This window comes from Semicossyphus pulcher, unplaced genomic scaffold (assembly GCF_022749685.1).
Source record: "Semicossyphus pulcher isolate SPU_LCO1_2020_fin unplaced genomic scaffold, fSemPul1.0.p SCAF_26, whole genome shotgun sequence".
In the NCBI taxonomy this organism is placed as follows: Eukaryota; Metazoa; Chordata; class Actinopteri; order Labriformes; family Labridae; genus Semicossyphus; species Semicossyphus pulcher.
The window spans coordinates 1,340,001-1,353,015 of NW_027211700.1; positions in this window are offsets into that span (position 1 = coordinate 1,340,001).

Here is a 13,015-nt window from a genome sequence, read left to right on the forward strand (position 1 = left end):
AGTTAAAAACAATCGAGCATCAAGAAAGATAGAAGATTAAGGCAGAAAAAGAGAAAGCATGACAAAAGCAGACGTATTTGATAAGACAGAAATAAACGAGAAAATGACTAAATACAAACAAATCAGAGAGAAAAGAGAACAAACAGAAATCAATGCATGAAAGAGCAAAAACACAGAAGCAAACAAAATGAGACAAAAAGAAGACAAAGCAAAGATTGGAGCACGAGGAAAACAAACACAGCAGAAGGAAGACAAACAAACACCAAGACGACAAAATGCAAAGAAAACAAAATAATAAGGATGGAAAAAATATTTTAAAGGAAAGATTAAAAAAGTTTTTTATGGAGGAGAAACAGAACAAATACACAAGCACGTTATTTACACACACAGGAAGGTATTCAGTGTGTTCAGCTGCTGACTGCTGACACGTCTGACCTTTGACCCCAAAAAACTTACTGAAATCTTCCTTTACATGCTCTTCAATTTTTGACTTGATGTACCTAGATAATAATTTTCCTCTAATTCAACATTGCATCATCATCTCCATTTCCATCACACGTTCGTGATACCACTGTTGTCATGTGAACGGCGATCACATTAATTATTCTCTTAACGGTCTGACAACACTTCAGGCAGATTTTCTGCAGATATAACATCGTTTTTTTTTTTACTAAAACAAAGCAAAATGAACAGGAGGTGTAATTCACACACGTAATGCAAAAGTGCAATTATTTTAAACCCCCTCTCTCTGCACAGATACATCTATTTCACGAGCAAGGAGCACACCATCAACAGGACGTGATTTAACAATTTCTTGATAAATGAGATTGATGATAAAGACGCTTGGACTTGGAGAGGTCAAACTTCTTACGGTCCACTTTTTGGGGAAGCTTCACTGGGGATCCAACGTAGCACCCGGGTACGGTTATGTGACGGATAGGAGGATAGAAAGAAACAGAAAAAGAGCAGGGGAGGGAGGGAGGGCTGCCGGATGTGAGAGCAAAAGAGAAGCAGAGGGGTGGGTTTGAATTTATGGGAATGCCGAAGAGGCGCGGTTGAGGTGTGGTCCTGAAACTTTGCTGTACAGCAGCCATTTTGGAATCAGATCAGTCATTAAAACCACGAATGTTTCGTCCTCTTCCCAATCGTCCCTGACGTCCTTAGCTTGTCTGAGGAACTCCGCCCCAAACCAATTAGTTAGAAGAATATTTGGAGACACACAAACTCAACCTGTTAGTAGGATCCAGTCTGATCAGGGGAAGAACTGTCACTAAGAAACCTAAACAATGTCTCCAGACTCATCCTTTGAATGTTGAATGAGATTTGGTGTGTTTTTCTAAACTTGTTACATGTTACATTCAGATTCAGGGGCGTAGCTGCTAACAGGTTTACAACGTCTCCACACACTCCTCAGGCCTCACCAGTCGTGTACAGATGTGCAGCAGAGCGAGGCGCCTCTGTGAATATTTTACCAAATGCACTTCTTTAAAGTAGCAGACAGGAAATGCCAGGCGTGCAGTGGTGAGCTGCATCATCTGAACAAGGCGAGTAAGAGATCCTTCATGTGATGGATCGACAGACAACTAAAGGAACAGACAGAGACTGATCCATCATTCTTGCACCCCCTGCAGAACGACTTACAGTGTGATCACAGCCTTGATCTCGGCCTTCTGAAGCGCCTGAAATTAGAGGTGGGGTAAACAGATGAAGGGCAGGGGGCAGAGTTTAAAACAACACCCACAGTGATTTCTGCATGTCGTTCAGAGCGTTGCAGGAGTCGTCAGGAAATGAGGAATAATTCATCGTGACACAAACAGCTGAAAAGACATTTTAACTTGATGGAAACTTTTAGCATGTTTTTGCACAATGGCAGCTGCACATTTAGCCGTTTTTTAAGCTTCAGACATATTTTAGTATAGTCTGGTGTGTGTGCAGAGAGCGATGTAACATCTGTGTGTGGTTACAACAATCATCTTCCTCTGTAACAAAAAGGTCTATCTCTGTAGGGATCCTTTCTGTCATGTTGTCACACACTTAGAATATTTGATCAGGAGCATTTACAAGCAAAGATGACTTTTCTGCCAGTACAGCCTGTTTTCATGCAGGCTGAAGAATTCTACTAAAACTTCAGATACCTATCAGTCATTTGGACCCAAAATTTATTTATTTATTGTTTATTAATAATCCTTTATTAATGGACATTATAAAAAACAGGGTGAATAATAACAGCAAGATAAAACTGTTTCAGTTTCCACATCGGTATTTGTCCTTTGTTTCGATGAATCGGGAACACATCCATTTATGCTCCCTACATTTATCAGCTCACATTAGATTAAACCTGAAACCTGAGGAGACACAACTACTTTGTTCAGTTGTTGTGAAACAAACAAACAAACAAACAAACAAACAAACAAACAAACACACAAACAAACAAACAAACAAACAATGTGTCTGACTTGTTTCTTTCATCTCAGTCTGACTTTCTCTCCTCACAGAAAAATCAAATTGCAAACATTTGTTAACTGACTTTGTGATGACGCTGCAGAGACTGTGATGTGTGTGTGTGTGTGTGTGTGTGTGTGTGTGTATGTGCGTGTGTGATGCATGTTTTGGAATCCCATCCAAGAAGAACACATCTCCTCTCCTCTCCGTCCCCCTGCCTCTGTCACACTGTATTACTTCCATTTCCCCGTCACTTCTGCAGCTCACACTCTGTCCGCCCTCATTTTCTCCCCCTCTCCCTCCAACGATGATCAAAGTTTCACATCCCTTCCTCTTTTTTCACCCCGTCCTCCTCGCATGTCCCACTCCCCCACTCAACATATTGTCTGACAGGCTCGCTACGAGACCTCAGCTAAACCCCGCTGCACACACACACACACACACACACACACACACACACACACGCTCACATTTAGAAGCACAGTCCCCTCCTCCATGATGGACTGGGATTGGCTCCCACTGTCACAGTGTGTGATTGCAACCTCCGTTTGACCTGCTGGGGATATATGGCGTCCCCGGGTTATCTACATAATGCACAGGGAGAGAGGTGGAGGAAGCCATCTGAGAACAAGGGAGGAGGGTGAGGAGGGGTGAGGCAGGGAGAAGGAGAGAGAGATAAAGATAGAGAGAAAGAGAGAGAGGGCCGGATGGATAGATATTGCTGCATGGGAGCAGAGTTGGATTAGATAGACAATAGTGTCGGCTAAATGATCGGGGCAAATGTAGCTGTTTATTGGAAGTGCAGGGAAAGGCTGACGTGTGTGTGTGTGTGTGTGTGTGTGTGTGTGTGTGTGTGGAAGACAGCAGACTTGTTTTTTTTATGGAGTTTTAAGGACAGAACATTTTTCATGTGTCCAAACTTTAGTTATTAATGCATAGAAATATGTTTTCAGTGTGTGCATGCATTTATATCTGCACTTGTAGTTGATTACTCTCTCAATGATAAGCATGTAAAGCTTTGCCATCCCATAGTCTGTATGTATGAAGTGGACATAGCCATGGTGACATCACCCATCTGTTTGTGTGCATGTGTTTAGAAGCTTTGACTTTGGCTGTTTTGCAGCGCCATCTTTTTGTGTGACCGAATCTGGACAAGAGGGTTGAGCTGAAGAAAACTGAGAGGCTTTCAAACGCTAGCTTCTAATGCTAGCGCAAGCTTGGTTAGCATGGTGCATCTGTAATTCATGGTAACATTAAAATTAATTGCGATGACGATTTGCAACTCAACTAGCTACAAACCCAAACGTGGTGACAAAATGAACAGCATATTCCTAAATCAAACACTAAACAAGACATGGACTGTCATTCACATGGACATCACGCTGTGCTGAAGGAGACTTGAAACTACGATTGAGACCATAAACTCGTTCGGAACATGTTTACTGAGGGAATAAATCAGGAGAGGAGGAGGAGCATTTTTAGGAGAGGTCGCTTTGTATGATGCTTTTTGGCACTTTTGGGGGTGGCTGTGGCTCAGTGGTAGAGTCGGTCGTCTCTCAATGGGAAGGTTGGTGGTTCGATCCCTGACTGCTACAGTCACATGTCGAAGTGTCCTTGGGCAAGACACTGAACCTCAAATTTGCAGTAGTACAGTAAGTCCATTTAGCATTTACTTTGTACTTGTCCTTCCACACATAAAGAACGTAACAGAAGTAGTTCATGTTAAAGGCTTTCATTTCTCTTAATACAGCCGACTTGTTTTTCACGATGGCGGCCAATTAAAATTGGTATCCAGGCCTCAGGGCTGCTGTTGTGTAATATCTTATGCTAAAGTGTTAAAGTGTACTGTGATACTATAATGTACTGATTATTATTATTAGAGGATGTAACATTATAAAGTGTTGTTGATAATACTAATAATACATGTAGTCTGCAGGGGCCTTATCTTGGCATATCTTATGTAACGTGTGAGGCTGCAGGCCAATCAGACCTTTTACTAATGCAAAGCTACGATCAGGCATATTACCAAATTAACACACACACACACACACACACACTTACACACACAATGAGGGACATTGTCTGTGCAGCCTGCTTAGACCGGCACAGTCTGTGTGAATGAGCCGGTCTGCTCCTGACAGCCTGAACACTCACAATAAAAACTCCCCACAGGGAGGCACGAGCAGTCACTGCAGAGGGAAGCTAAAATTAGTTCATTCAATACAAAGTTTCTGTTTGCCTGTCTTTCAGTCTGCCTGTCTGTCTGTCTACCTGCCTGCCTGTCTGCCTACCTCCCTGTGTGTCTTTCTGTCTGCCTGCCTGCCTGCCTGCCTGTCTGTCTGTCTGTCTGTCTGTCTATCTGTCTGTCTGTCTATCTGCCTGTCTGTCTGGCTGCCTGTCTGGCTGCCTGTCTGGCTGCCTGTCTGTCTGTCTGCCTGCCTGCTTGCCTGTCTGTCTGTCTGTCCTAAATGAGTCAGAACAGAGTGTGACATAAATCTGTTCCTGACCCACATTAATGAAACAGTAAACAGCATCAGTGTGACTTCCTACTTTCCTGATGATACATATCACTGCAGATACTTTTTTTTTTCTTAATAATTGTTTTTGTTAGTTCTTCAGACTCTACGTCCCAGCTCTACAGGAACATGTTGTTTTCCTTATATAAATATAAAAGCATTGTTCTGATGACGCTGGTCCAAGCAGCATGAAGTGAAACCATTTGATTTACTGAAACAATGACAGTATTCAGTGAGTTCATTACATCATATTTGTGGTGATTCTTCTCATAATGTGAACCTCTGTTTCACCTTTAGTATCAGTGAACATTCTGCCTGATGCTTTGCTGCCTTTAAGAGGACACCACACTCTGACTCCTGCACTCAGGAGAGCCGTAGGCAGTTGTGTGCTGAGCCCTTAAACGCCACCTAAAAGCCTCAGGTCATTGATCATCTTCAAACAGTGCACGATGATGCATAATCCGTCCCCATAATACCCTCTTCATAATCATCATGACTACTGGCAGCTCCCCACACAAATAAAGCAGACGTGGAAAACAGATAAAAACAGGGGCGTTTAAGAAGTGGCCCATTATGACGCGTTCCCTCTCCTTTGATTTTTTTATGATAGCAAACGATCAATTATCCAGATGGCAAGAGATGGCATCGTCCACAAACACACACTCACACACATATTTACACATTTCTGTGGACACACAATGATACATAAATTTAAAAGCAGAAATCACACCCTGTGACGCACGCACACACAGTCATAAACATCTGTTGTGTGCTACGCCGAGGTATCCCGCCATGCTGCCTATAGCGGCAGCAGCAAGTGCACAGATGAGGCCTACAGCTGCTCGATGGTTCCCACTGAGAGTATAGCACCGCTGTGATGGATAAGGTGGGACTCTTCTAATTGACAGTTTGTGAGGAAACAGATGGTTTATTTGCTGGCATTTATCACGTCTTTATGACCAACAGAAGAGAGCGTGACAGAGACAGGAGAGACCTTCTTTCAGCTGTTTACAAGTTTCATAGATTATACTGTAAAGTTCATGTACAGGAGGGTCTCCTGTACGTGTGGACTGTGGGGACGATATTTGTTTCTCTGCACAGTCAAAGACACTGTCAGTGATTATTTAACAGTTTGAAACACAAAGAATTTTCTTTATTTCAGATTAATTCTAGTGTTTCGAAATCTGGGCCTTATTTTTACAAACCTCAGGGTGACTAATGTGTACAAAAAGTTGACATTGCACCAGTAGATTGCTCCAGCTGGAAGCAACAAAATGGGCTGGAGTGGCTGTAAAGTAATTGGGCAAATAAGCCCAATCAAAGCACATCCATTTAAAGTTCTTGGTTTTGACACTGAGAGACTCTGATTGTTATTCTGCTGAGATATACTTGCTTTTTAACCTTGTGTTCGTGAGAACCTAATTGTTCACTTGTCTCTGCACTACACGTGTTACTGGAGGATACCTCTAGAGGGCGCAGCAGAGAGCTCAGGCCGTATACAGCTACCGTATGTGCGGGATGTAAACAACAGACATGGAGACACTCGAGGAGGTTACTGTGATGTTCACTCTGAGCTCACAGCAGAAACAGCGACACCGTCTGCACCGTCCCCGCTCCGTCTCTCCAACATGTTCCTCCGTGCACGGACGTAACGCTCCCGGACTTGTTCCCATTTAGTTTTACAGGTTTCCACGTCGACTTCTAAAACAGAACTTATCTGTCTGCAGCTGTTTGACAGGCGTGTTTGTCTCTGTGCAGCGGCAACGACACATCGTACAGATGTGGATCACTGTGGACTTGGTCTATCAGCTCGTCCTCAGAACTTTCTGACCTTGTCCCTGCTGCTGTGTCGACCCTGTCACATCCCCTCTGCCTCTACACTGCCCCTACTGTTCAGGTGCAGACTGCACCATCTGTACAGCCAACGCTCCAGACAGACGCAGGGAATGCGTGGCAGCCATCATGCGCATGCGAACACGAAGTTAAAAGCAAGTATATCTCCAGCTGAAGTTTCTGACAACGTTATAGAAAGGATCCCGACTGAAACAGTCTTTATTTTTATAAAGTAAGATCCTTTTAAACCACAGATATTACATCGCTCTCTTCAAAGCTCCAGACTGCATTGACAAAAAGAGTAATTTTGCCTCACAGAACATGAGTTCAGGTCTGCACTGCCTCGATGGGTGTTAAAATGTGCTTTTTTATTATAATAATCATTATTTTGGTTACAATGGTTTTTATCTTTCCCAAACTTTAACCAAGCAGTTTGTTTGCCAAATGTGGCCCAAAGTGTAAAGACTTTGAAATGAACATGGCGTGAGGTTATCCGTGCAGCAACTCCAGAATGATCTCAGCGTGTATGTGTTACATTTTATTCTACGTCTCTCCCTGTGATCTTTCTAAGGGTCTGCAGATGTGTACGTGCCAGAGAGTGTTTGCATCTTCAAGAGTCTGCAGGCCTGTGTGTGTGTGTGTGTGTGCGTGCGTGCGTGTGTGGTACGAAAGTACAGTATCTCTATATCTTTACCTCCTGCCGTTTCCATTATGCCTGTGACCATTCTATAAAATGGAGGTCATACCGAGGCCACCTCTTCTCACCTGCCTCATCCAAAATGCATCATTTTCCTGCTAATGACACACGCATGATGTTTCAGCTGCAGCAGAAGCCCGGCTGCACTTCAGAGCCGCTGCCTCTGCAAAGTTTAAGCAACAATGAAAAGACGAGACAACATTTGAATAGAAAGAAAACCTGAATAATAATAATAATCTATTTCTATTTGGATTCCAACCAATGACAGCTCACCTACAGTACATGTATTGATATTCTTTAAGTGAAACTAAAGACAATCACTTATTTAAAGAGTCGTGTGGTCGCCAATCAAAGACAGAGTTACTGACGTTTCTTTAATTTTTGTTGCAGGCATTTTAGAAACCAAGTGACCAGTTTATGGTGCACAGTTAGTGATGAGTATTGTTCCTGTTTTTTAAAACTACATCTGAATTTAATAATTTAATCAAGAAAGGGGAAAAGATAGACACCAATTTTAAGTATATGGTGTAAATATGAAGCTACAGGCAGTTAGCTTAGCTTAGCTAAAGACAGTTAGCCTGGCTTCATGCAAAGGAAACAAAGTCTGCACAGAAACCCCTCAGCAGGTGGACTTTAGATGATCCGGGAGCAGGAACTCCCTGAAATGTTCAGACAGGCTTTAAGACTTGGAAGGAGATGCAACACAACTTGTATCCTTTGGTGTCCTTTTTGCTTTCTTAAATTATGCGGCCATTTTGAATTTCCGGTTGTTAGCATGCAGCTACAAATGCTGCTCAGACACGACATGCTGCATCATTCATTTCACTTGACTACACAGTGAGGTCGTGCAAACGTCCCGCGAGACAGACACACAAGAGACAAACATAACAAAACGCAGGTTGTCCAGAAAGTAGGTGAAGTTAGTTTAGCAATGAAGCTTAATTTAGTTTTTATTATTTAATGTGTTTAACCACATGTAGCAGATGACGTTATCAACAAATATACAACCTGATGATGTGATTTGGCTTCTATCAGGCTTTCAAACGTCTGGACGTATTTCTCAAAATGAATGTTTTGTGCATTTTATTCACTCTTCTTAGAGACATACATGTTTACAGCTGTTTGGTCTCAGTCTGACCCGATCACAAGGTCCTTCCATGTTTGCGTTTGCTCGTGTAAAACATTTCCCCCCACCACTCGAGGCTTGTTTCCAGGAAACATGAGCACACTGTTGTTGTAAGTGTTCGAGAAAACAACCAATGATGCCGTTTCTTTCTGGAGAGGACAGTCTCGTCCTTTCCGAGACGCACACAACCTGTGCAGCCCCGTCCTCCTTTGTGCTTCTGTGGGAACTAAAACACCTGCAGTGAAATCAGAGCCCCCAGAAGTGTTACCACCCCTACCTCACGAGGACCACTTTTGGCCCCTTACTGCCCTAACTGGCCCTCAAGCACCACCCACCCCCACGCCCACCCCACCCCACCCGCCTGCATCAGGGCTGCAGACATGGGTCTTTATTGACTGGTTTGGGATGGTCCTCCTCAGGATAGCCTACTTATCCTTGCAGCTCTGCCTCCATCACAAGAAGATAATCTCCTGTGATTACCTTCTATTTCTCATCTGCTCGCTCTATCTCTTTTCCTCTCTCTCTCTCTGTTTTGTCGATTTCCACTCCACTCCGCTCTGTTGTTGCATGACCCACCTTACCCCCCCACCCCAACACCTTCCATCCCCGGCCTTTCTTTCCCTCATTCTCTCCTCAGCTCTTTTTTTCCGTTCGGGGGTAGAGGTTGTGAATAGAGAAGGCCTCATCTCCAGCACCGTCTCACTGTGTGTTTCTTTTGTACAGGCACTCCTCGGCCAGCTGCCTATTCACACAGCCCTGCCAATTAGGACCCCATTCAGAGAGCATGAGAGAGGACATGAGATGAGATCGGTTACCCCCCCTGCCTACACCACCACCGTGCTCCCTGTACTGTAGATATGGTCTCATTTTAAAGCCTCTCCTTCCTCGTTCACCTCCTTCTTTATCTCCTGTCGTCAGCATTTTCTTACATGTGCTTTATTTCTGTCTGTTTGATTAATAATGAGGATGATTTTTGAGCTTCTGTGCCAGAATTTCATAACCAGGTCTGGGTTGACCCAATCGGTGCCTCTGCTGCAAGAATTAGCTATTAAATTGAAATGATAATGCAGATGTTGCTTAAAGGCCTCTTCTTAATAATATGTTCCGTACAGTCATATGTAGACAGACATCTCATCTATAGTAAATAACATCAACAGCCAATACATCACTCTTTCAGAAGCCACTTTGATGGTTGGTTCAGAACCAACAACAACTTCCTGATTGAGGCAGCTGTAGTCCACCGACTCCTGTGTCCTGTGAGCTTAAATCACTGTTTTTATGAATGGAGTCTGGTGTGTCTGCAGAGAGCGATGTAACGTCTGTGTGTGGTTAAGACAATCATCTTCCTCTGTAACAAAAAGGTCTATCTCTGTAGGGATCCTTTCTGTCATGTTGTCACACACTTAGAATAACAATCTGAGCCTGTCAGTGGAAACAACAGGAACTTTCAGTGGACGACCTTTGATCGATTGAGGATTATGTCACAGCCTTCACAGGCTGAAGTAATCTACTTAAGCAATCCCAAAACATTTAGTGGTGATTTACACAGTACCTCAAAATGTAAACATACACTCCAGGTTTAAAAATAAAACATTTGCCCTTTAATCTTTCATCATTTAGAACCAGCCCAGGGTACGAATCAACTCGTGGTCCTTAAGCAAATAAATTAGTTCCTTTGTACGGATGTCCCCGAGATCTGAATGAAAATAATGAGTAACACAAAGCTTTTACACTTAGGCTAGTAAACACAAGACTATACATCCATCAAATACAAATAATGCGGGCGTTGTGTGCATCGCTTTGGGCCGAGCAGCCACATCATTTGGGATCTTGGTTACGATATATAAAATGACCGGCTGTTTGAACAAAGCTTCATCATGCATGCGTTCGTAATGACGGACCACAGGTGGTTCTGCAGAAGTTCAAGAGGTTAACTCAAGCTGGTACTTGAACAACCCTGAAAGCTTTAATCAACTGAGACACCAACTTACACATTCACTTCCTCATGTTGGCTGCCCACACTCGCACTCACCCCCGCCACAATGGCCCTCTAATCTCGCTCTGTAGAGCAATCATTAACCGGCCGATTCCACTGTGGCTGAGATGGGTGGAATAAAAAGAGAGAGGAATGCGGGGAGGGGAGCCGAGGAGGGGCCTGTAATGGATACTGGGGCCAGTAATTAGGCGCCAGGTCCCGTGTTAAAGTGTCGTGACTTTGGGAGAGCCATTTAGCCTGCTAATGAGTCTCTAACAGTTTATTGATGCCACTTCTCCCATCACTTTTCTGACGCTCGCTTCCCTTCAGCCCATTTTTCCCTCTGCCCTGTGGGACTCCCCGAGCAACCATTGTCGCTAATTAATTGAAATTAGGACAGATCAAATGCATTCCAACTTTTCTCATATGAGCAGAAGTACCTGAGGGAATGAAATTCCAATTTAGAAACTTGGGGATTTCTGGTCCGCCCCTTGAACGGTGTTAAACGACTACTTTAATACGGGTGTGAGGCACTAATGCATCCGAGTAATAGACGCTAATCTAGGGGCCATTGTAGCCCTATTGTCCAACTTGATTCATTGTGATTCAGAGGCATTTGTATCAACGTGGTACCATAGTTCTTTCTTGATTGGTTTGCCTCAGGACACTTTTTTCCCTCAGTGTCCATACCAATTGCGTTCTCTGCAGCCAAGTAATGAATTAAGACTTTTGATTACAGAACCTGTGTTCCCTTTTGCTCTGCTGTCTGCTGCTTTCTGTAAACCGCTCCAGGACACGCTGCTTCTCATGATGTTTGTCTGTGTAAAGGTCGAACATAAAAATCACTACTTGTTCTTTCCTGTAACTTTCCTGGCCTAGTATTTCCACACCAGCTAACAGCATGTTTCCCACATATTAATAATATATTTAGTCATATGCCTCAATGCTTAAACAGATGGATGTGTGATTATGTTCTCAACATAACAAACAAACAAAGGAATTTGTTGTGTTTCAAAAATATAGAGTTACATCTCTCTAATGTTTTTTCAACTTCAATTCAAATTCAATTTCTGTCTTTGCAACATGTAAATGATGTGTGTTTATTTCCATCTAGGACGCTGAAGGGAGATCTAATCATACTTGGAACACATGGCAATTTTAATCCCAGGTGTGAACTCGACCTTTCCTTACTTCAGGTGGAGCCTGGTGTATTTTCCCGGCACATGTCTGAGGCCTGTGTGGGCCCTTTTGCAGGCCGAAGTGTTGCTGAGTTAGTTAGCTATCAGATATTCTTAGTGATAATAAAGATGCAGTTCTTACATCTTACCTCAAACAGCTGTGATCATTCTGCAGGTGCTGTGAGTGGAAAGGATGCTGTGAGTAAATCTGTCCGTGGAGCAACACCGCTTTGCCTTGACTTGGTGTTTCCACGTGATCTGGCTGATAAGAGCTTTGCAGTAACAAGATGGTGAGAGATGTGCACAAAGTACAGTCTGTAAATGCCCCCACAGTAAGTAAGAAGCGGCGTATAAAATGTATTTATTCTCCTCCAGCTTCCAATAATCAAAGTCCTGTTTATTATGAAGTGCCCTCTAACAGCTCAGGCAGCGTAATTATAAGCCAATTATCCTGTAATAGTTATGGAACATGAATTCTTCTTATTGAACTATTTTCACACCAGATGTAACCTTAAACTCTCATTTAGGCCCCAACAATAAAAAGTTTAAACAGAAAGTATAAGAAGGATTTACTGTGTGATTATAGGAAGATGAATGCTCTGTGCTCGGCTGTGATCGCTCTGCGTCCTGTTCTTCTCTGCTGTTTGTTCACTGATTGGTTATTTTAACGCGTGCGTTTCTTACTGAATAAAACCTGTTTGAAGCGTTTTCTTACTTTTAATGAAATATATATTTTTCTTGTCATACTAAAGACGGGACATCAAAGCATGAGCATAACATCTTAAGTACATTTAGAATAAACAGAAAAACATAAAATAATCAAATATTCATATATTGAGGACAAACATTTTTCTATAAAAATTATTTGGTTTAGAGAAAAAATTATTTTATGAACAAAATAATTATTATGAAAAAAAGGACAAAAATAGAGGAAGACACACCAATATCTATAATGGCAACCCTGGATGTCACAAACCTTTCTTCAGTCGAATGAAAACAACTGAAATTCTGTGTTTTTAAAGGACCCAGGTGATCGATCACGTGATGATGTGCCAGCAGCCAGAAATGAACGTCAGCTGACCTTTGATGAGCAGGTGACGAGAGCTGTTTGAAGATCCTTTTATTTAGACTACTGTAACTCTCCTCACACCTGCCTCAGCCAAAGCTCCATCACACGTCTGCAGCTCGTCCAAAATGCAGCAGCAAGAATTTTAACAGTCTGTGAACACAGAGACCACATCACGCCTG